The 24,091-nt window shown below is 38.1% G+C and overlaps 1 long non-coding RNA gene across 1 annotated transcript in view; it reads left to right on the top strand.

The window, feature by feature from the left end:
• Window positions 1-3,355: 3,355 nt before the first annotated feature.
• The window catches only part of LOC130081264 (uncharacterized), a 73,193-nt gene continuing 52,457 nt past the window's right edge, over window positions 3,356-24,091 (top strand). Inside the window, exons 1-2 of the long non-coding RNA XR_008806710.1 lie at window positions 3,356-3,605; window positions 20,324-20,484. This is a non-coding gene — a long non-coding RNA (uncharacterized LOC130081264). The remainder of the gene's footprint in view (window positions 3,606-20,323; window positions 20,485-24,091) is intronic.

Genomic DNA, 24,091 nt, shown 5'->3' with positions numbered 1-24,091 from the left:
GTTTGGGAGAAGTGAGCAGCGCAGTCTTTAGCCTGTGATAACATACTGCTTTGTAAAGGCTGACTTGTTTTACCATCGCTGAAATTTCCTGACAAGGAGAAACGAATATGACAACTATCAGAACAACACTTCATTAGATCTGCCTTTGCTAAAATTAATCAACGGCAGGCGGAGGGCTGGGAACGCGCGTGAAAGGCAGGAACATCAAATAGAGCGCCGTCCCAAAGCCTGAGCCTTTGTAGAACTTGTTTACTCTCCCCAAGCCATTCAAAATGTCAAACTTATTTATTCTAACTTGAAGAGGCACTGCGGCCTTCTTTTTATATTTGTCAACACTGCAAGCCACCAAAGCATTATTTGAGGAGAGAAGGCAAGAGAGAGAGGGGGAACAGGAGAAAAAAGACAGACAGACAGAAAGAAAGCATTCCAGATAAAATCCCTTTATTTCTCCATTTCTCTTGAGGGAAAAACCACCCTGACCACTTCATAGTTCTCGCTCTGCCATGTCAGGGCAGAGTGTTGTGCTGAAAGCACAAAAATACCAGTGCAAATCATGACCACACACAATGGGCATCTGATTTATTTAAACACCCTGTGACTCACTCAAAAACACTTTTTTCCCCCCCCCTGTAAGCAAACTCCTCCATGCTCTTCAGAACCAACAATCTAATGAATGAACATGCATAAAATGAGCTAACAAAATGATAAAACTATAGAGTTGCTTCATAACTGAATCAAATTTGTTTTAGTTGACGAATTTTGCAACATCGACACTGCTGTTTAACTGGATTGAATCAACATTTGACTCGAGCTGAATAACTACTGTCTTCTGTAGAGTTGCTTCACGGCTGAAACTGAATTTATTTTTACTGAACTTTTCACAGTCATTGAACTGAACTGAACCAACGCTGAACTGACTCGTGACAATGACAGTATTGGTTTTTTTTTAGAGCTGCTTTACAGAATTTGTCTCATATTTGATTATGTTTGCATCATTGGTTATTTGTATTAATGTGAATCTGCTTTGAAACGATCTGTATTGTATAAAGCGCTAGAGAAATACTTTAAAGGTGACTTGACTTGACAAAAGAGTAAATCTCACTTTGAGAATCAATCGTTCCGATCTTTTTGGTTTCATTTCGCTGCATTTGTTCGGTTCTTTTCTGTCTTACTTTGTGTCCGTGTTGAGATTTATAGCGCTCGCATCCGCTATCTGCACTGGCCACACCTTGGCAGAGACGGCGAATGGTGAGCGTTGGAGAGAGCAGGCGGAACCAATACAACGAGCCATATGCCTCAACATATGTATGCTGAGCAGCAGGATGGATGAAGGAGAAAAGGAGAGGGAGGTGGGGAGGAGAGCTAGAGAAACTTGAGGAATCGAAGAGAATAAAAGATAAATGTGAAATATGGGTGAATGAGAAAAGGAGAGAGAAAGAGATGGAGGGAGGGGGGGCAGGTATGTCCTGACAGGTCTTAGCTTGTCACGCTTTGAGAGTCCTCGGCCATTAGCAGTGGCAGCTTGACAAACTCTGGCTCATGATTTATTCTGCTAAGGCATGTTGCGAGGCTGTCGGAATTCGTCACGTTAAAATCCTAATTAAAACTGTTAATCACAGATTCCTGTTTGTTCAGCACACCGTGTGAAATGAAAAATGCATTCAAATTATTCACTAATGCTCTTTTTAGACAGGTAAGCCTGCATACCCTCAAGCGTCAATATGCACAGGAACTCTGCAAAGTTTTCACCAAAGCTTATGAACACCTTGGGGCTTGCCTTTTATATATTTTTTTTCCTCGTTCTCATCACTTTCATGTGCACATCTGCAGTTTTAAAATTACTTCAAACAAAATACCTTGTTTTTAGGTTAAAAAAAAGTGCAATGACTAAAAGCTCATGAAACAACCTTTATTTGCATGGACGTAACTACATACATTATTGATTTTCAGGGTCCCTCAATTAAAATACATATAAAATACTGTAACAATGAAAATGTGTTTTTTTTTCTTCATGTGGGCACTCTTTTTAGCTTGCCCCAGATCTGTTTCTAAACTTTTTCTTGCTATATTAGCAAATATGCAAATTTCGGTTATATTTAAACCAGTTTAAAACAGTTCTTCATATGAATGGATCCCTAAAACAAATCTTATATTATTATTTCTTCTGTTTTTTATTATTATATTATTATCCTCTCATGAACCAAACAATTTTAAGGGCACTATTATTCAGAATTTGGGAGATGGTCCTCACTGCAGAACACGAAATCCAGGGGGAGGAGTTGGATCCAGATCCAACTCCTCCCACCTTACATATACCTAAACCTACCCATCTCCGCCCCCTGATCCCTAACCCCACCCCTAATTCCTACCCATCTGCACCCCTTGATCCCTAACCCCACCCCTAATTCCTACCCATCTGCACCCCCTGATCCCTAACCCCACCCCTAATCCTACCCATCTCCACCCCGTGATCCCTAACCCCACCCCTAATCCTACCCATCTCCACCCCGTGATCCCTAACCCCACCCCTAATTCCTACCCATCTGCACCCCCTGATCCCTAACCCCACCCCTAATTCCTACCCATCTGCACCCCCTGATCCCTAACCCCACCCCTAATCCTACCCATCTCCACCCCTTAGATCTGGATCCAACTCCGCCCCCTGGATCTCGTGTACTGCAATGAGGTGCTACTGGAATTTGGGGGAAGGATATTTTTATTCAGCATGAGACATTAAATTGATCAAAATTGACAGTTTATACAGCGCAGTCTCATCCCAAGACGTCATATAACTGACGTCTTGGGACGTCTTTTGACCATACGTCAATATCCGCCTTTTTAGGGTACCCTTAAACGTCGGTTAGATGACGTTATCGGATCCTAACTCTACCCCAGACCTAAACCTACCCCTAAACCTACCCCGTCACTTAACTGACGTTAAAGGTAAAGCGTCAGTTGTATGACGTCCCAGGATCGTCATAAACCGACGTTTAAGGGTACCCTAAAAAGGCGGATATTGACGTATGGTCAAAAGACGTCCCAAGACGTCAGTTATATGACTTCTTGGGATGAGACTGTGTTGGTTTATATTACATTATGTAACATTATATTATATTGTTTAAAGTTGCAGTCCATAACTTTTTTGGGTTAAAAATGATCCAAAATACATTTTTGAGCAAGTACATAACCAGCCAGTGTTTAGAACTATCTACTTGCTTTAGCTCGATTCAAAGCGGTAAGCTTGTAATAATGTTTTTAATTCCAGTGGTACTGGTGGATTTTCAGCAGGAAATTCGAGCATGTCTTTACGTCATTACGTCACATCTGTACACATAAAGAAGATGTCCCGGCTAGTAGGCTATATTGCGTGTGAGGATGTTGGAGGTAGAGATTTATAGCCTTTTCTCACAGCACTTGATATAATTAAACTTATCAATTTGATGGCGGATCCAGAAAGGTTCAAACGACAATCACCAGTGACAACTGGATATTCACCCGTTATAAAATGCAAAAGACTTCAGACTTCGGAGTGGCTACAGAAAAAAAAGAGACTGCAACCGGGCCCATGCGAAAACAAGGATAAATATCGGAAGGGCTTTTGAAAGGTAAAAATTAGATTCCAGTTTTAAATATGCATCTGACTACAGATAAGTGTGTATGTATTTCAAAGAGAACTAGTTCTAAGGAACATTAATTTGTTGGTATGACAATTCGAAATTAGACAGCACAGAAATGGAAACTGAACTACAGGTAGCCCTTATACACATTAAATGTAATCACGCAATGCGGATGTTGTTAACATTAACAATTTGAGAACAAAGTATAGTTTGACGTGATAAGCGATTGTTAGATTTAATCAGCACGATTTTGTGCAATGCTTTTTTTCCCTTAGTTGGTCAGAACAAAAGTGGATGTTACTTGTTCAGATGACATTTTCCGGTGAAAATTCTTATGTTGGCCATATTTCCAAAAAGAATAATCTGTGATTCCGAATGACAGTATCCACACCGGCACGGTGACTGACAGCCGCACATTCTCCTCAAAACATTGGATTCATCCGCGCTGTGCTGTGCCGAGGCACAACCCACGTAAAGTTGATAATTCTGTGAATAACTGCAATTGCAGATTTCGAACAGAGATGGCGACAAAGAGGGAAAACTACAGACTGCAGCTTTAAATAAATGTTCTTTTAAGCATTCTATCATTGATTCCACAAAAATATTAAGCAGCACTGTTTTTAACATTGATAATAAAAATAAAATGTTAACTAAGCACCACATCAGCATATCAGAATGATTTCTGAAGGACAGACTGCAAACTTATAATAATAATACAATTTATTTATAATGCACTTTGATTGCTTGATTGCTTTATTGATTGATCTGACTATTGTCCAATATTGTAAATTCTCCTTTGGCGTCTCATAAAAAACAAAATTATACACATACACAAATCACAAGCATTGCACATACATATTATATCAATATGAAAGTTATATTCACAAGGAGTTGCTTACCCTTCATATAATATTCTAATTGTATAAAGGAATGTTTATACATATGTCTAAGATATTTTGGGACATTAAACCTTCTTCCAGATGGAAGCATTACAAATTTTGAGTAAAGTGCACGTGTGGAGTCAGATACAACCCTTGTTGCTCTTCTGTGTATTGCCAGGAAATACAGTTTATCATGCTGTGTTTGCTGGGATCCTTTTTTTTTCTGCCATTCCCATTATCCTCTGCAACTTATTCTTATTCATCACTCCTAAGTTACCATACCAGGCTGTAATATTAAACAATAAAATACTCTCAACATGACATTTGTATTCCATTCCCAAAACGGATTGACTAACATCGAAACTCTTCAGTTTACCCACAAGAAACATCCTTTGAATTGATATTGTGTACATTCTCACAAAAACTAAACCTTGTATCCAGTTAAGTTGCCAAATATATCAAACTTTACACCATCTCAACTACCTGATCATATAATTTTAGTTTCCTTAAACACGTTTTCCTTAATTTATGTGCAAGGCACTCAGTTTGCACCAGTCTTCAAGAACAACCACATTTTTAAAATAGGTTTGCTCACTAATTACTTGATTATTAGAACAAAGTTGCACCAGAACCATATCATAAGCATACTTAAACAGACCCGATGTATTAATTTGTAGCTCATTGGTACAGTATATAAGAGTGGTGACAACACACAACCCTGTGGTGCCCAGTTTTTTTCTTTTTTATATGTCTATTCATTCAGTTAGAATTGGTTAAATTTTCCTAAATTCACAGCAAGTTTGTTTCTTGGTTGGTAAGGCAGCAGAATTCCTTCTCAAAATCTGTACTGACCACACAAAATGAGTAAACGAGGAAATATCTCTAGATGTTTGAGTGAGGTGTGAGGTTACCATCTTCATGAGTAACATTTTCCACCCCATAAACAGAGAAGCTTTTCCACACACCAGCATCCAGAACATTCCAGACCTCTACTGAAGCATGTTCAAATAAAGCAGATGAACAGAAAGAAGGACAGAAGGAAAGTTCAGACAGGTGTTGGGGTTAGTAATTGAGAAAATAACGTTAATTTTCTCAATTCTATATAATGGCATATATATATATATATATATATATATATATATATATATATATATATATATGCCATTAACATGTTATTTTCTCAATATATATATATCTTTTTTCTGCGCCTGAGCCGAATTCTAGTATTTGGATGTGCAAATCCATTTTGTATTTTTATTTTAAGACATAAATCCTAAAATAAATACATGATATGTTGATATGTGCTGGCCAAATTATGAAACATTTTAACAGAAAAGAAAACTACACTCGTCACGGGGGTCTTTATCTCTTTAAAAGCTAAAAAATAAAAAAAAGTCTTAGTTGCAGGTAGTATTAGGGGAGGGACATTATCATTGTCGAGACCATTTGATTGGACAAAAAATTTCTGTGTACACCAAGACAAGTCTGTAAAAAATACAGCCCAATGTAGCTACCGTGTTAATTTTCCATAACACTTTTTTGCAGGCGTTTTAGCCATATTTTGAAATATGCATTGTGTTTTTAGAATTGAAGAAAAGCTATTTTAACTTCAGTAAAGTTGATTTTCGGCCAAGACATGATCCGTTTTTGTTCTTAGTGTAGTGGAACATACGTTGCCAATATTTATGAGAGACTCTGCAAATTTAGAATACATACATCCACTGAAATTTAATTTAGTCAGCATTTATGAGAATGCTAACATACAGATTTGCCTCAAAGCTAACACACATGGACTAAAAGCCACAAAATGTAGATTTTGTAGTGTCTTTAAAGGAATGAGTTTGATATTACATTCTACTGTTGAAGAAGAATTCAAAGATGCCTGTCTGAAAAACCAGACCGTGAACTGAAGTGCCAAGTAAAGATAGAGGCAAAGAATGGGAATGCCAAAGAGGATTCTTGAGGGAGAGAGGGGGTGGGATAAAGGGAAGTAAAGGGGACTGGTGAAACACAAATGGTTCTGTGGCTGCCTGCTGTGAAGACCCCATTAAAAACAACAAGGGAAGCAGCAGGCAGTCGGTCCACACACCTCTGCGCGGCTCTATGATGTATCTGTCAGATAACCCAGCGCTACCCAATGAAGGAACATCAGACAGAAGTTTGACTGGACAAGGAGCAAGGCAGAGGAGATTTGGAGGTGGAATTTTGGCATTTTGAGCATTCGTATCTTGTCGTCAGCTTTCTTTTTTGTTGTCGGATGTCATTTTGTGCCACCCACAGGAGAGTGTTTTTCCTTTCCTACTTCAAATGCTAATAAAGTGTTCAGGCCAGTGACTTTGCTCATATGATCAAGTTTGATTCAAAGTTCTAATAGAAATCCTAACCTTATCTCAATCCCCATATCGTTTCTGCCCAAATTTATTTCCTCAAATCATTCAGGCCAAATGTCAAAGCGGCTGCACCATGACTCCTATCAAAATAGTGCTTCCATCTTCCCTCCTACAGTCGCTGTAATCCTCTCTCTCAGAGCAGCCCACCAATTTTATCAAGCCTTATATGATGAGCGCATAACAGCTGAAGCTTACAACTTAAACCAGACCAGCGGGACAGAGTTAAATCTTTCAGTTCCCATCTGAATTACACAATAGGTTACGAGCCTGTTGGATTTGCATCACACAAGGAGTGTGTACAACTCTCACTTTTAAAGAGTCCCGTAAAATCACGTTTTATGGCTAAACGTTTTGAAGCTACACTTTTAGCAGATATACACATTTTAAATCTTGGTAACATTTTACAATATAGTTCAATTTAATAACATCAGTTAATGCATTAGGTACCATGAACAATGAATACTTTTACAAAATGTATGTTTAGTGTTATTTTCTACATAAACTAATATGATAATGCATTAACTGTTGTTATTTTAACATGTTACTGTAAATTCATTTTCTTCTATTTTCCCTATTGGATTATGATTTTAAAAATAAAAATCAGCATCAGCATAAGAAAGAAAAGTGTGCTCGTCAAGCAATTTCATGAGATCTTGAAATGCAAACAAACAATATGGATCACCAGAGAGCGATTTTTCCACTGCAGAAAGAAATGGTGGCATTTTAAAACATGAAGCAGTTCTTTTTAAAATGTAAAAAAAAAAAAAAAAGTAAAAAAAAAAAAAGTAAAAAAAAAAAGAGAGACTATGGGCAGTGTTGATTTAGGCCTGTGACAGGCTTTTGCTGCACTTAATGTTGCGGACTGAAAAGAAAACACTGCTTTGCAGTCAGAGCAGGTGTGAAAAAGCCTTAGCATAATTCATTTGTCTGCCTAATTACTCCAAGGACAGGCCTAGTGTTTCACCTACAGCCAACGCTAATGAGCAAACGTTACCTTCCACAAAACTAATACATTCTCGTTAATGTGAGGGGAACCAGCCCCTACCACACTGAACTGTCTCTCAGATGAGCCTCCTCTTTTCAGTCATTGGTGGTCACCATCCCTCTGTAATGGTCACACTGACCCCGTGCAGTGCATTAGCCGCATCGTCCTGGCTGTTAAGCCCTTTGTTTAGCTAGATCAAGAGCACATTAATGGGGGAAGATGAAACGGAGCATGCTGCATTCAAAAAGACAGCCCTCCAGCAGGAAGTAGGAAGTCAAGACAGATACTAACTACACTGGCTTTTAGACGTGCAAAACCAAAAAAAGTATGACACAAAAGCAATTCGAACTTATAGCACCTCAGGAAGTGGTCAAGCTATGTTTCGCTTTACATATGCGGTGCAATAGAACAACAGTACTAACACAGTCTCATCCCAAGACGTCAAATGACTGACGCTTTTGACCATACGTCAACATCCGACGTTTTAGGGTACCCTTTAACGTCAGTTAGATGACGATCCTAGGGCGTCATCTAACTGACGCTTTACCTTTAGCGTCAGTTAGATGACGCGGGTAGGTTTAGGTCTGGGGTAGGGTTAGGATTAGATAGCGTCATCTAACTGACGTTAAAGGGTACCCTAAAACGTCGGATGTTGACGTATGGTCAAAAGCGTCAGTCATATGACGTCTTGGTACAATGGGTAAGCTATTTTCTGTCAATGTGTGCGACTTCTGATTGATTAGCCACAAGGTAAATGACTAGAAGAATAATAAAGTGAAGTAAACGGTAAAACTATTTGCGCTCAAAAACAATGTGTTTCTGATCACAATAAATGAAAACAATATGATAACAAATACAACTTTGCAATATCAGGCAGCATAACAGACTGCTTTTGTATAGCTAGACTAACTGGAAGCGAATGACAACGGAAGCCTCACACATTCAAGTTGCAAATGGCCGCACCTGCTCTTGCTTTAAAAATAAGCTGGATATAAAAATATTTGTTCAGTGTGAGTGACCAATCAGAAGCAACCTCTGAAATACTTCTAAATGTTTTGGCCATTACTTGTTACCATACAAAGCTAATGTATGCTTAATGTAAAAGCTAATTAAGATGTTTCTTTAGATTCCTGCACAAATGACTGACAATCTGTGCTGCAAAAAACTCTGGTCCATGCCATCTTTTATCCCTAAAGTGTCTGTGAACAATTACAGCTGAACTTCTCGTTCTCATTTTTTTTTCAATTAACAAAGACTCATGGGAAATCACTGTTGCCCCACAACGGTTTAGAAAGTTTGTATATTCATCCTCACACTCAAAAGCTCACACATGCTGTGACAGCCCTTATAATATGAGTAATGGACTAACTGACAGAGCGAGTAATTGATTTGAAATATCAACAGGGCTGAATAACCTCTACATGTAATTCGAGCCCATGTAACTTTAAGTGGATGGCACTTGAGTTAAATGCTCTGTGCGATAGAAGAGCCATGCACTTGAATCATCTGTTGAGATGTGTAATGTTCACTGCTGAGAAGCAGGTTATATTTCATATTTACTGTAAATATGCAGTCAGATCTTGATGATAGAACTTGTTTAGTATAAATGAATTAGGATTGAAGTGATGCAAGTAATTTCTCAGCTGAATGTAGTGTTATATATGTTTATATATAAAAGCACGTGCATATATATATATATATATATATATATACTTCACTTCAACCCTATATAAAAATAACTATGCTATGTTACATGTATGAAATAAATAGTGAAGAATGAGGGATTGGAGATGCCTTTGTTCTGTGTTGTATTGGTTCTTACTGGACAATTTGTTAAAATTTGTTAATTTTAATATTTAATAAAAAATAAAACTATTAAATAAAATAATAATAAAAAATAAAAACATTACAATAAATTTTGAAACGACCCAACATTTTTAGAGTGTATGTTAACTATGAAAAGAACATAATTATATTTAAAATCAGCTCGGTTTAACCCCTGCCTACATCGGTTTTATCTGAATACAAATAATTTTGTCATTGCAACAGATGTTGGCTTCACTTCACACCCCTAGAGAGAGCAGCAGTGACATATTTTTGTAAGCCAATCCGGAAGTTACCATCAACCTGGTTCCCTCGCAAAAATCCAATAGGATTTTTTTTCATTGGCTTTTGGATTATTGGAGAAAATAAGCTCTGTGACCAACAAACGTTTTTGATTCTTACATGTTTTGCTCACCATGATAATCTTAAGAAAGTTTGAAGCCTAAATACAATTGGCATAGGTAAATTATTTTTTTTTTTTTTTTAAAGCTAAAAAATGCTGCCTCCGCTGTCATAATACGTAGGTAGAAAGGCAACAAAGCACGTCCGAATCCAATGACCGTGCCACATCCTGTCTATTGAGATACCGGATCGATTTTTGGCAGCTTATGGCGCTTTTCCATTACCAGTACCAGCTCGACTCGACTCGACTCGCCTTGGCTCGCCTCGACTCGGCTCGCTTTTCGCTCCGTTTTCCATTGCAGAAAGTACTGCCACAAATAGTACCCGGTCGTCATAGCGACGCCTTTCGTTCCTCGTTGCCCCATCAAGCTCTCGCTGGATCCTCTCTTCGGCAACCAAACAAAGGAATGTCTGCACCTCCTCGTTTGACCACGGCGTATTCTTCCGAGTTGCCATAATAATAGTAGTAAGTTTAGTAACTATCTCTGGCCAAACTATTTAAAAATGGCGGGGTTATTCTGGATACTCCATCTGGCACGTGCAATGATGACGCAGATTCTCTGTGACCAATCAGCAGTCGGCATTGTTTTCACGTCACATTTTAGTATCGGCTTAGCTCGCCTTAGCTCGCTTAGAACCTCGCCGGAGGTGGTACGAAAAAAAGTACCCGAAAGCAGGTACAGGTACAACTTTTACACAGTGGAAAACCAAACAAAGGCGAGTCGAGTCGAGCCGAGGCGAGCTGGTACTGTGTAGTGGAAAAGCGCCATTAGATGTATCCTTGGCAGCCTTTGATATCCCAGAATCCTATGCGTTCCATTCCGTGACAGTTGAGCTCAAACAAATTGCTGTTGGTTGTCAGTTTGAGTGTAATTGTACATTTTGACCAACTTTTTTCCAGTTTTGATGTAATTTTTAGCGATACATTTGTATTTTAGTAATTAAATATTTGCATAGTTATCACTAAAGCTCTCACTATTTTGTTGCAGATCATTCAACCGTTAAGCTGCCTCAGAATTATTGCCTCATAGGGCAGACTTTCAGAGGCAGTCATTAGACTATAAACTACACCGACCATCATCGCATGACTGCAACATCACCACAATTAAGTTTCCGATAACTCTTTCAGTATTGATTAAAAAACCCAAAAGATTAAAAACATTTTCCCTGAAAGTTTGAGTTAGAATAGGCTCCAAGAGAGTGACTAGTAAGTTTACCTGTTCTGCGTGATGACGTTTAATGTCCTCAACAGCCTCTGTAATCCCATTTAGCCACTTAATTAATAGTTTACATCCACCTTTTTAAAGACAAGTAAAAGCTTTAAAAAAGGTGTTACTGATATATTTTATGTCATAGAATAAAACTTGTAAATATCTTGAGCTTGTGTATTTCAGGCATTTCAGCAAAAACCCATAAAAAAAAATCAAATCATTTCTAGGTTTTAGCCTACAAAAATACATAATCCGTGCAGAACTCTAGTCTGTAGTTAAGTAACACTAGCGTTAGTGTAGTTCTGCTAGCTACAGTTCACCCGTTAGTGTAGTTCTGCTAGATACAGTTCACCCTCTCATGAAGTGCTGAACTTTCTTCATCCGTGCTAACAGGCCCCACCAGTGCTTAGCTCCACTCGCTGACCTTTAATTCCACTCAGACCGTATACAAATGACTTCAGTCAAGCCCACTCAGAACATGCACGCACAAGCGAAGATACTCGTCGATTGTTGCCACTCCACTTTCGCCCGGTCTCTCTCTCTCTCTCTCTCGCTCTCACTCTCTCTCTTTCCGCGGCATTATCTCCTCGCCTGTGCTCTAATGACTTCCCACCGAGAGAGGCCCTGGCGAGCAGCTCCGGCTCTCGGCCCCGAAGAATAGCATTAGACACAAGGTTATCTGGGCATTACACTCACTGTAACATGCAATTAGCTCGCCTCCTCCATTTTCATTACACAATTATTCATTAATGTCAATTTAATTTTATGCATTGTTCTACATGACCGAAGGCTGATTACTGGGCCCTTGCACTCCAATATCCCAAGTTAACCGGTGGCAGACTCACTCGCCGGACCGCTAATTGCAATTTAGCCCCAGACAGCACCTCCCCTCTTTAGTCCGGCTTTAATGGAGGAACTGATTCCAAGACAGGTAACGATTGGAAAGACAAAGTGCCTCTAGCTGAATGGAAAACAAATGCCCCGCTGCTAAGCTGTTTTCTTTGCGATAGCACATGAGGTAAAGCCTTTGTATTCAGAGGGTGAGGGATAAGAGAGTAATATGCTCGGTGTTTCTAGCCTGATACCCTATTCGTCTCTTCCCTCCTTCCGACTGTAATATGACTCAAACTGGGAAAGTGTGGCTGGAGTTAATATGATAGTCAGGTGAGGCCACACTGTGGTGTGTCGTCTACTATGGCCATAAATTAAATAGTGCTTGGTATAATGCGAACGTGTCTACATATTTCACAATGCAGCCAGACAAAATGAGTAAATACACAATGTAATATGACCAAAACAAATTCTTGGTAGATTATAGCAGCAGCATGTGCTCGCAGCATGCTGACTGCCTAGTGTGTTTAATATGTTTCAGAAGCTTCAGCACACCTTCAACTTGCTGTTGTATAATATGGAGAGATATTTCAGGAGGTTGTAATAAATATAGCCAGCATGAGCATTTGTTTTAATTTATTTTTTAGTCTTCAGTTCATTCTTGACCAGATTTCTGTAAAGAATGCACTATAAAATATACTTTTTGTCATTGGAACCAGACTTTGTGACATTGTCAGTTATATCTGAACACAATAAAACTTTATTTTCATTAACATTTACTTTCTTTACCAGTCAAATCGCATCGTATTTGAAAACAGCAGCTATGGTTGTTCTCCTTTTGCATTTCAAACACAACTTCAACTAAGCCCTTTCGATTGTCAATGCATTTCACTTTTGCGCATTACATCATTGCATACATCATAAGATTTAAAGCTACATAACAAGCAGAAAAGTTACTTTGTTTCAGTATTCTTTGATGAAAAGAAAGTTAAATTATAGTAAAAAAAATATTGGTAACACTTTACAATAAGGTTAATATTAACTAATAATGAACTGCACTTCTACAGCATTTATAATCTTTGTTAATGTTAATTTCAACATTTAGTAATACATTATTAAAAAGTAGTTGTGTTTGTTAACATTAGTTAATGCACTGTGAACTAACATGAACAATCAATGAGCAGCTGTATTTGTATTAACTAACATTAACAAAGATGAACAAATACAGTTACAAATGTATACAGTAGATCAGGGTTAGTTCATGTTAGTTAATACTTTAAATAATGTTAAAGGGGTCATATAATGGTACATGCACTTTTACAAGTTGATTGTACTGAAATGTGTGTTGAAAGTGCCTGTACACAAACATCATGAAATGATAAAAATCCATCCAGTGTTTTTGTTTTAATCTCCTTATATGTTTTCCCCTGCCTCAAATCGAGCCGTTCGAGCCTGTGACGTCACAAGCTCGCACGCCCCACCCACGATTGTTGAATGACAGCCGCGTTTCAACACAGACCCGCCCTCGCTCGTGAGCCAGCTGTCAATCATAGTCTGCGCGGACCGGCGCAGTAATTGTTGATATGCTGGAGCACTGTCTATGAGCAGAATGGCGTCTAAGCGATTGTGGTGTTCTGTTCTTGGGTGTAATAACGAACACAGCAGTCATTTTAATGTTCCTAAATCCGAACCGCTGAAGACGCAGTGGCTGAGTTTGTTTTCGAAGGGAATATTCCCCACGAGCAACGTCAATGCTTTCATATTTGCGCGAATCTTATAAACGAGGAGGGTCAGTGCTGGTTTTGCTAAGAAGCTGCTCCTGGACCGGTACCAACTATTCGTGTTCCTGCTGGACCTCTAGAACAACTGAAGTGAGTGTAACGTTTTATTAACCTTTAATATTTATATTAATCTTTGCAAATCGCTAGATGCATGCTTCACAATGAATGCGTCTAAGGTTTACACTTAGGGTACATTACGGCATGTTTTCTATGTACGACGTTCTCAATATAATTCATAATCCCACGTTTATACTGAACAGCACGTTATGGTTATTGTGTTACAAACGGTGTACACAGAACAGAGAGGCGGGGTGAGCAAAGCTCATTATCATTTAAAGTCATATGCACTGAAACGGCGTGCTGAATACAGAGCTGTTTTTGACCGAGTAAAATAAGTGTTTTCTTACAATACTAATGAGAATTTTTAATTAAAGTATAATACAAAGTTTTAATTTAGACTCTAAAGAATCATATTAGCTTGTACAAAAATGGCATTATATGACCCCTTTAACAAATGAGACGTAAGTCTTAACAGTAATTTTTTTATCAGTTTAATGTATATGCAGACAGAAGACCCCCAAGTTGTTCCAAACACGTATTAAATTCTTCTGCTAAACACAAACGAAGATATTTTGAAGAATGACAGTCAATAAACAGTTGATAAGTTGAACAGTTTTTTTTATTTATTTTTTTTATACTATGGAAGTCAATGGGGCCCATGAACTGTTTGGTTACCCACATTCTTCAAAATATCTTCTTTTGTGTCCAGCAGAAGAAATAAATTCATAGGTTTGGAACAACCTGAGAGTGAGTAAATGATGACAGAATTTTCATTTTTGGGTGAACTATACCTTTTAAAATTCATGGATTGACCCAAGAACCACATAGAGTTTCATGGGGGCATTTCAAGTTCGTTAAGTTAAAATTTGCATTACAATAATATACATGGATTCAAGTTGGACTGTTCTTAGGTGAGGAAAAGCCTTAACAGAGCTTCATTCAAAGATCAAACAACAGATGTTCCTGTTTCGTAATCCTCTGTTGTCTTTTTGATTTATCCGAGTAATTCAGAGAAGGAGCCAGTTTCATCTGACATAAACAAGTGTCCATTTCATACATCAGAGAAAAGTAGTCCCTCACCTGCTCGACGTTACCAATGACAGAGGAAAATAAACCACTTCAGGTTGCTTTGGGTGTGGTACGAGGTGAGCAACAATCTTATCAGTAGCAAATAGATGCTCTCTACCTCCCCTTCCTGTCCCACCTTATACTCTCACTATATCAGAAAAAAGGCATCATTAACCTTTTGCTTCTCTAAAGCTGATGGTAATCAGGTTCTGCCATCTTTGGCTTTAATAAAGCATTAAACCAACAAACCGTTTCAGATTTCCCCCGACAAAGCCCCTACAGCTCGTCTTTTTCGAGCTCGCACAAACGCGCACCTGAGGGGGAGAAGGGTGTGTCGCGGCGATAATGAAATCTCCTTTTTGGAGCAAAAAATCGTTTCACACCGTTCTGTCGCAGCGAGTTAGGAGACTCCTCATCCTGGAAATGATCAACTAAACGGGGCGGTTTGCGCTTGACACGCACCTGCCGGAGCAGGCGAGCGTGCGATTAAAATGTGTAAATATCAGCAAGTACCTGCAGGCCAGAGTGGACCCGTCTTTCATGAGCTAAGATCCACATCAAAGTGACTCCGGCAACAGAGCTCCAGGCCAACCTGTTCAAAGCACGAGGCCTCCTCTGAATTCTGTTTTATGCTTGTTGTGCGTATTGTGTCTCTGAATAGAGCATGTATGATTCACGGCGGAAGGGAAAGGGTACAAGGGTTTAATCCAGAGGATAGATGTGTGTTGGGAGCACAGAAACGAGACACGGTAGAAAGAGATTCATTTGCCTGCTTTGTTGTTCCTTGAATAAAAATGATTTCGGCCTCTTTCTGCCGGAGACCTTTTGTAGTGGGGCAGTAATTACTGTCCATTTTCAGGCAAAGTGTAATCAAGGCCTGAAAAAGAAAATTAGATAATAAGCATCAAATGTGAAAAGGAGGGAACAGCGAGAAAACTAGAATCTTAATTTGGAATAAAAGAAGATTTGATTAACATGACCAAAGGTTTACAACATCTTGTTTGAATATAATAGATAGTAATTACTTTCATATTGAATCAAGTTCACTTCAGAGCAAATTATTTAAATGAGAAGATAAAATGTATCTGGATTAAAATGAGTATGACAGCTTTCAAGTCTTTCCTTTTTTCAGGGCTTGACCAAATTAGGCTAATTTACAAAATACGCACATTAGAGTGCATCAAGCTTTATGTAGTTTATCTCAAAGCGCTGTGCTGAAAAGGAACGCTGGCTAAAGCAACATCCGTTCTCTTAAGAGAAAGCTTTGTTTTCGCTGTAGACGGGCGAATACTGGCGCATTAACGTCAGAAACTCCCGAAATGCAGTACATGATCTTTTTTTTGGATCATCTGACGTAGAGTAAAATGAAGTATGCCTTCTGTTCCTAGGTCAGACGATAAAATACACTGTTGAAAGTTTGTGGTCAGTAAGATTTTGTTTTCTTTTTAAATGAATAAATACTTTTATTCAGCAATGATGCAATTGGTCAAAAGTAACAGTAAGGACACGGTTACAAAATATTTCTATTTAAAATAAATATGGTTGTTTAAACCTTTATATTCATCAGAGTAAAAAAAAAAAAAATCACGTTTGCACAAAAATTAAGCACCACTGTTGTCAACATAAGAAATTGATTTTGAGCAGTAATATTCCACAAAATTAGTTTTTACTGTTTTGATCAAATAAAGCCTTGGTGAGGATGAGAGATATTTAAAATATCTTACCGACCACAAACTGTTACCTATATTCATGTAGCTATATCTCAAATAGGACACCTCACCACCCAAAGCTGGAGCGGTTTACCAGTTTTTTTTTTTAATGAAGTTCAAATGAGTTGTGACTCACTTTTTAAAGGCTTTGTAAAGTGAACTCAGGTTAAACGGATCAGTCGAGCGAAAAATATCGTCATAATCCCTGACCCACCTTACCTTTCATATTTCCATAAATTATCCAATAAAAGCGCTATTATCAATGTCATAATCAGCAGTACCTAATTGACTTGCATTTGGGTCTCATGAATTATTAAGCAAGAGGATATTGAAATAATGAATATTCAGGGGGAAAAAAGACATGGAGCATTAAGATGATTAGAAGGTATGACATAATCTTCATTATATTGTCTATGTAACCTCAAAGTCTTGTGTCATCCGAATCATTACCCCAGTATAGCAGAGTGTGTTCTGCTATGCAAATGAGCAGTATGGGCAGCCTTACTTCACAGATTCATCAATAAATTGACAGTTAAAACTTCCAAACCTTTGCTAAAAACATCTCCGTGAATAAGCGTCACCAGGCAAACAAGAACTTGTGAAATTAGCTGTTTGACAGGCATAGCAGTTTGGAGAGGTTAATGTCATTAATTCATTATGTCATTATTGGCGTGCCCTGTTTGCAAAACAGCGAAAATAACAGCCGAATCTTTTAAATGACTATTGTAATTGCACCTGTTGCCAATTACAGCGTGTAGGATGCATCAATCACTGCACATCATTGCCCAGCGAAGCAGCAAGTGCGTCGTTCCTGTTTGCCCATGCAGATATACCTGTATGCTTATCAAAATCTCTTTTAATCAATCAAACTCCAACATGAAGAAACTTCATGAAACTTATTGAAGATAAACGGGCATTAAACTGCAGTGATTTGCATGGCTGCTACAGTCCTCCTATTCAATGAAAGCTGATGACTACAGAGAACACGTACATGAATATCAGGAGACAGACATAAACTTACTTTCAGAACCTTGATAAATTCATTAGTCGATGGCCTTGTTCTGAATAATTAGATTTCAATCTCACAGAAAGTTCTTAGGCTATAAAGCTGAAACAATCTTAACTGTCAGAGCTTCCCCGATGCAAGATTGGGAAGAACAAGAATAGGGCATTAAAATAGTTAAGCAAACAAAGTTAAAATCATTTCACTCCCTATTAATTTAATAGGGTTGAGAACCCGTTAACAGTTCAGACAGAACAACATAAAATACTTGTGACAGACCTTCCTGCACTACTTGTGTAGCGCCAATGGCTTTGCAGCGCCAACTTTGTAGTCCGATTCCTGAGCCATATTATTTGTTCTATTTTTGAATATTAATATATGTATATATCCAATTATAGTACGAATAACTCTTAGTGCATTTTCACACCTATAGATTGCTTGTTTTGTTCCGAAACACGGACTTAAATTGATATAATGTTGCATTTTCTTCTTAGTTTGGTTAGCTTTCACAAGGCAACATTTCAAAACGTACCAAAATGTGTGGTTTCACTTTATTTTGATGGTGCCTTTAACACATTCTGTTCCCTATAAGTAGCATTGCACCTACATAACTCTTATTAGAGTGTTAGTAGAGTATTAGTCGACTGGTAGGGTTAGGGTTAGAATAAGTTGACATGTAGTTGCAAAGTTACTTATTGTCAGTAGAATGTATGTTGGGGAACCACCACAATAAAGAGCAGATATTAAGCAGACAGTTTACTTTAATGAGAGTTAGTTGACATGTTGTTGCAAAGATACTTGTAGTCAATAAATGTACAAAAGGGACCATCAAAATAAAGTGTTACCAAATGGGTTTATGCAAGTCACATGAGAGTACAACTGTCCTTTTATTGGTCAGAGTTTCCTCTGCATCATCTATCAAGATGATTGATAATTTCGCTCCATGAGCTTATTGTGACTTTATTTGTAACTGTCGCGACACATGCAAACACTATACGCATGTAGCCGTAATTCTCGATTTAAATGATATACTACATTCGTATATATTAATACTGCAGCAAATTCAAACGTGCTCTCTCTGGATCTCCCAGTGCTGTCTAGAGGTTTACTGTTTCAAGAGACGGAAATACTATATGAATGTTATAATGCAGATACAGCAGGAATCAAGGCTTCATCGGGACAGCATTCTCGCACAGAGAAGTGCAATTCATTATTCAACATTTTAAAAATGAAGAGGTGCCTCTTTTGGTTTTCAACTGTGATAACTAATGTGCTCGCTCACAGAATCAGACCCTACTGCTATTTCCCGTTATGAATTATAATACCAATTGGTTCATTGGTCCGTTGGGTCAGATTGCTTTCATACCTCAATCAAACCGCCCCAGAGTTCGTTTGCAATCGGGCCGAGAACACCTGCTGTCTTGAGGAGGATCCGAGTGTGACTTTTTGTGACGCTTTTGTGACGTAATGCCACTTTTACTACTTGTATCCCAAGCATGAGGCGGGGCCCAGTATGAGGTAGTGGAAGCAGGGCCCCCCTGGGGTCCCTTTCTGTCCATTTGCAATTGATAAGGACAGCCCTGGCTGTGGAGCTCACTTCAGTGCGGGCTCAGCAAAGGTTCACATATCGGCAGTAAAGGGGGAGCTTGCGAACACCATTCTAAAACTCAAAATAGCTATGGGACACCCTACGGTCTTGTGGACTTGAAGGACGAACACACACGCCATCCATTGTAAGTCCACAAGTGCACATGAAGTGTGCCATTTGGGACAGGGCCAACTCCCAATGATGAATGACTCTCATGAGTTATTTTAATGACTCAAACAAGTGCAGCTTAAAAACAACTGAGAGGGTTAAATCAGTGTAGTTAAAGACTTGTTGTTAAATATGCATATGATTATAGTTTGTCAGTAATATAAAAAAAGTTATTTAAAATATATTTAATTACATATTAAACAACAATACTAAACATAAATTGTGGAAATATATTTAATTATCCAATTATTGGATGGCATGTATGGCCATGGAGAGGGATATGAAAAGTCATTAAATAGTTTAAGCACACAATTTAAAAGAATGTGTTTATTAATGAAATTACCTCACACTTGGCAATGAAAATAGTTTTTCTTTTAAATATTTATTCTTTACAATTACTAAAAGAATAATTAATGTATAACCATTAAAGTTGCAATGTACTGGAAGTAGCAACTGATCATTCCTTCCTTATTGTGATGTACTTTCGAGTGAAACAGATTATTGAAAAGGAAAAAAAATAATAGTGTGGGAACTTGGTTCTGTAAGTTGATTCGAGGCAGATCTGAATGCAAGCCTGGGGTTGGAATCAGAATTAAATCAGAATCGAGACTGAAACTGAATTGTTAACTGAAACCTTCTCTGAACCCAATACAAGATGACAAAAACATATAAACCAGGCCTGAATGATATAAAAATAGAAATAACCAGGACATGCTCAGTGACATGGCAGAGAGGACGCCTTCAGTTGGTTTGATTTGTGTGAGATGATCTTCAAATCATCATTAGCTCAACTTTCTCTCTCCAGGCTGTTGACGCACATGCAGTTAGCGAGCTGGACCGTGCTGGATTGTGGAAACAGCCATCCATTTCCTTCATCGCGGCCCCCATCATTGCTACAAGGGTCAATTTGGAGAGCGAAATAAAAACAAAACGTGTGGTTCATTTTCCTGACGATGTCCAGCATTGGTGACGAGTCTAATCATTGTCATCCAAGAGATTTGAATGAATCTACCTCACCCTAGTTTAATTTCTATCTGTTTTAATTAAAAGCGTGTTATATTTACCCCTGACTGCACAGCTTTGAGTGTAGCAGAGAGAAGCCCAAGGGTAAAATTCTTCAGAAGAAACTTTATAATAAGGAATAAAAGGACAAGATTTTTCCACATGCCTATGTGAAATGTAGATTCAGTCTTCCTTGAACACTGTAATGCCCTCCTGCAAACAGTCTTAACATCTGAGGACAAAGGCAAGGGAAGGCAAGTTTATTTATATAGCACATTTCATACACAATGGTAATTCAAAGTGCAATCAATTAAAATAATTAAAACAGTTTAGAATAAAAAATTAAATAAAATACAGTCGGACGAACAGTGGCACAGTGCTCATTCAGTAAATGCACAGCAGTAAATGCACAGCTCATTCAGTAACTGCACAGTAAATGCGCAGCTGGATGTCACAAAGTGACATCTAATGCGCATGTCACAACTACATGTATGAAGACACCACAGGAAAAGCAACTTGGATCCTCACAAAGCTTTCAAAGCAAATCAGAGAAGTCATTATATACTTCAAATATAAATACAAAGTAGCAAACAAATGACAACATTCCCACCAAGTAAAATGGTTTGACAGGACAAAAGACATGCGTAGGCTCCAAAGATCCTTTCATCAGCAGTCTGACACAACCAAACGGAACTTCTCCCATCTGCTGAGGGCTGGACGCAATGATCGTCCACTGAGGGTTGTTTACATTTCTTCAAAAGCCCCATTTAGTTTCCCCTGACAAGGTAGAGTAAGAGAGTGAGGCGAAGATGGATGGAGGCACCTGCCCTAATGGAGGCTCAAACTGTGCCCACTAGTGCACGTTACATTGATAAATTGACAACAGTTGGGACATGCTCTACTAGTAGGGAGAATGAGGCTACTAGGACACTGGCTTGTTCTCTCCCTTGATCCTTTTCTCTCTCCCTCTCTCTCTGTACCTGAGAATAATCCTTACAATGTTACATGCGGTCTTGGCTGTACCACAACGCACCAAACCGGAACCTCCCGACCAACTGTATACCAGGAAATTGGATTTTGTTGTGGGCATGGAATAATTCACGTTTTGGGCCCAGGCAGAAATGGCAGCACACATATGAAGGAAAACCATTTTTGTGCGTTCTGCTGAAAACACCAGCTTTATGCCAGCATGAATTTCCATTCCATTCATTTTAGTCAATGCTGGTTTGGTGCTGATATTTATGGAAGCTTGTTTCCACCTCTGAGTAAAAAAAAAATAAGAAAGGTAACTGAATTACATTCTTGCATTCCCAAGTTTATTGCAAGTCAACTATGCAAAATAAAATATAAATTATGAGAAAGAAACTTGCAACTTAGAATTAATTTCTCATAATTGCGATTGTATTTATTTTAAATGCTTTTATCACCTCACAATTGAGAAACTTTTCCTTTGAATTCTGACTTTAAATCTTACAATTGACTTTATATCTCACAACAGCAACTGTGTCTCAAAATGTGACTTTAAATCATAATATGACTCACAATAAAACTATTTACTGTATATTTTCACCTTTATTCCTCATAATTTTTCGCTTACTTTTTCGTTAACTTTACTACTCCTGATTCTGACTTTTTATCTCATAATTGTGAATTTATTTATTACAACAACAGCAACTTTGTATGGCAATGTTACTTCATATCTAACCATATAACTACTTGTAATTTTGACTCTATTTGTCATTTCTGTCATGACCACTATCGTCAAATACGATTGACAATTAGCATACAGTTAGGATTGGCGGTATGGTTCTGTTCTGTGCAAGAACTCCCAGGAGATCCAATGCAGGCTAGCATGGATAAGAGCAGGGAGAGCAGAAATAACCCCACTTAGGGTAAACAGAACAGAACCAACATGAATGTATTGCAGATATAATTAATTTAAGATTTGAAAGCACAGCATAATTCGAGAATTTATTCTGATTTAAAGGGCAATCTGAATGCCAAATCCTGACTGGGAGAGAGGAGGAGCTGGGGATGGAGGAGGGTATTTAGCTCCTGAGAAACGCGATAGCTGCTGATAATACTGAAGGAGCTTATGTATGTATACAGTGATAGGCGTCGTATTCCTATGGGCAGACGTGGATCAGCTGAGAGTCAGCTGATGCGAGCTTGACTAACGTGACCTGCCAGAACTGACGCTACACTTAATAATTGTGACTTTATATCTCATTATTGCAATTATGTCATTATGTAATGATGACTATCATGTAATGATGAGTTGATATTATGAGAAATAAAGTTGCATTGCAAATGTGTTGTGAGTCAAAATGATGAGAAATAAAGTCACAATTGTCGTAATTTTGACGCACAATGTGCCTGTAAAACATAGAATGTGACTTTAAATTACAATCATAAATGTATTTCTTATTTTAAAATTTTTGTTTCATTTTTTACTCATTTACAGATTTTCATAGGGGCTGAAAGAATAACACAATAAAAAAAATGCTGCCCAACAGGTTTTTAGGCTCAAGGTGTAAGATGAGCAATTTTCAAAATGAATCATTGTTCTGAGCACCGCCTACTGCGGCATCTGTGAGGAATTAGTGAGGGGAAATACATTTAGTTAAAATAACACTGGAAAATGTCCTCACTCCAAATGCAGCAGGCTGTGAATAATAAGTGTGGTAATTTCAGGAATAAATGGAAACAGAGACAAGTGACGTTTCTCAATATCAAGTACACAAATTTCGGACCTGCTTCCTTGGTAGTTCGACTCAAGAGTACAAACTCACGAGAACGGGAGGACGAAAGTCCGATAATTCAGCAAATGGAACAGCAGCGCACTTGCTAACATTACTCACCTCACATTGGCTACTACGTTTATCTTCACATATTAACAATAAAAAGAATTATGGTATAAAACACCACTGCCTCTTTTCATTTTCATTTTTAAAATATACAGTAACATGTTAATGTGGTTCAGGCAATGTGCATATAGGCTCTGCTTATCTTTGGTGTATATGTACAGTATAATAAAATGAAATACGACAAAGCACAACCCTTTCTCTTTTTGTTAAATGTCAGTTTTAATGAACAATAATAGCCATTATAAAAGTATGTATAAAGTATAAGAAGCTTATACAATAGGAAATAAAGACAAGGAAACACGTTCGGTAAAACTACTGTAACATGTCCACTGTAGGCAAGTTTGAACAACCAAAGTGCAATTTATCAAAAATCCCAACGTGAACATATACAAAATAAATGCCTTGCCCAATACTAGACAAGAGACCAATAAAACATGAGGGCTATGTATACACAGACACACAAGACTAATCACCAAACAAGAAACACCTGAACACAATTAAAAAATGAACCAATCAAAACGTGACACATAAGACAAGGGAACCAGTAAGAACATAGGACACATGACCAAAACAACCAATCAGAACATGACACATAGCAAGCACAAGACATGATCACATGATTGCAAGATACATGAGGAGCAAGGGAAGCACATGACAAACAGGAAGCATGACTAAGAGTATGAATTACAAAATAAAAGACATGA

Source organism: Rhinichthys klamathensis, unplaced genomic scaffold (genome assembly GCF_029890125.1).
Source record: "Rhinichthys klamathensis goyatoka isolate OS25496 unplaced genomic scaffold, OSU_Roscu_1.1 h1tg000036l_1, whole genome shotgun sequence".
Taxonomy (NCBI): domain Eukaryota; kingdom Metazoa; phylum Chordata; class Actinopteri; order Cypriniformes; family Leuciscidae; genus Rhinichthys; species Rhinichthys klamathensis.
The sequence above is the reverse complement of the archived record's forward strand: the minus strand, read 5'-3'. Positions and strand labels throughout refer to the sequence as shown.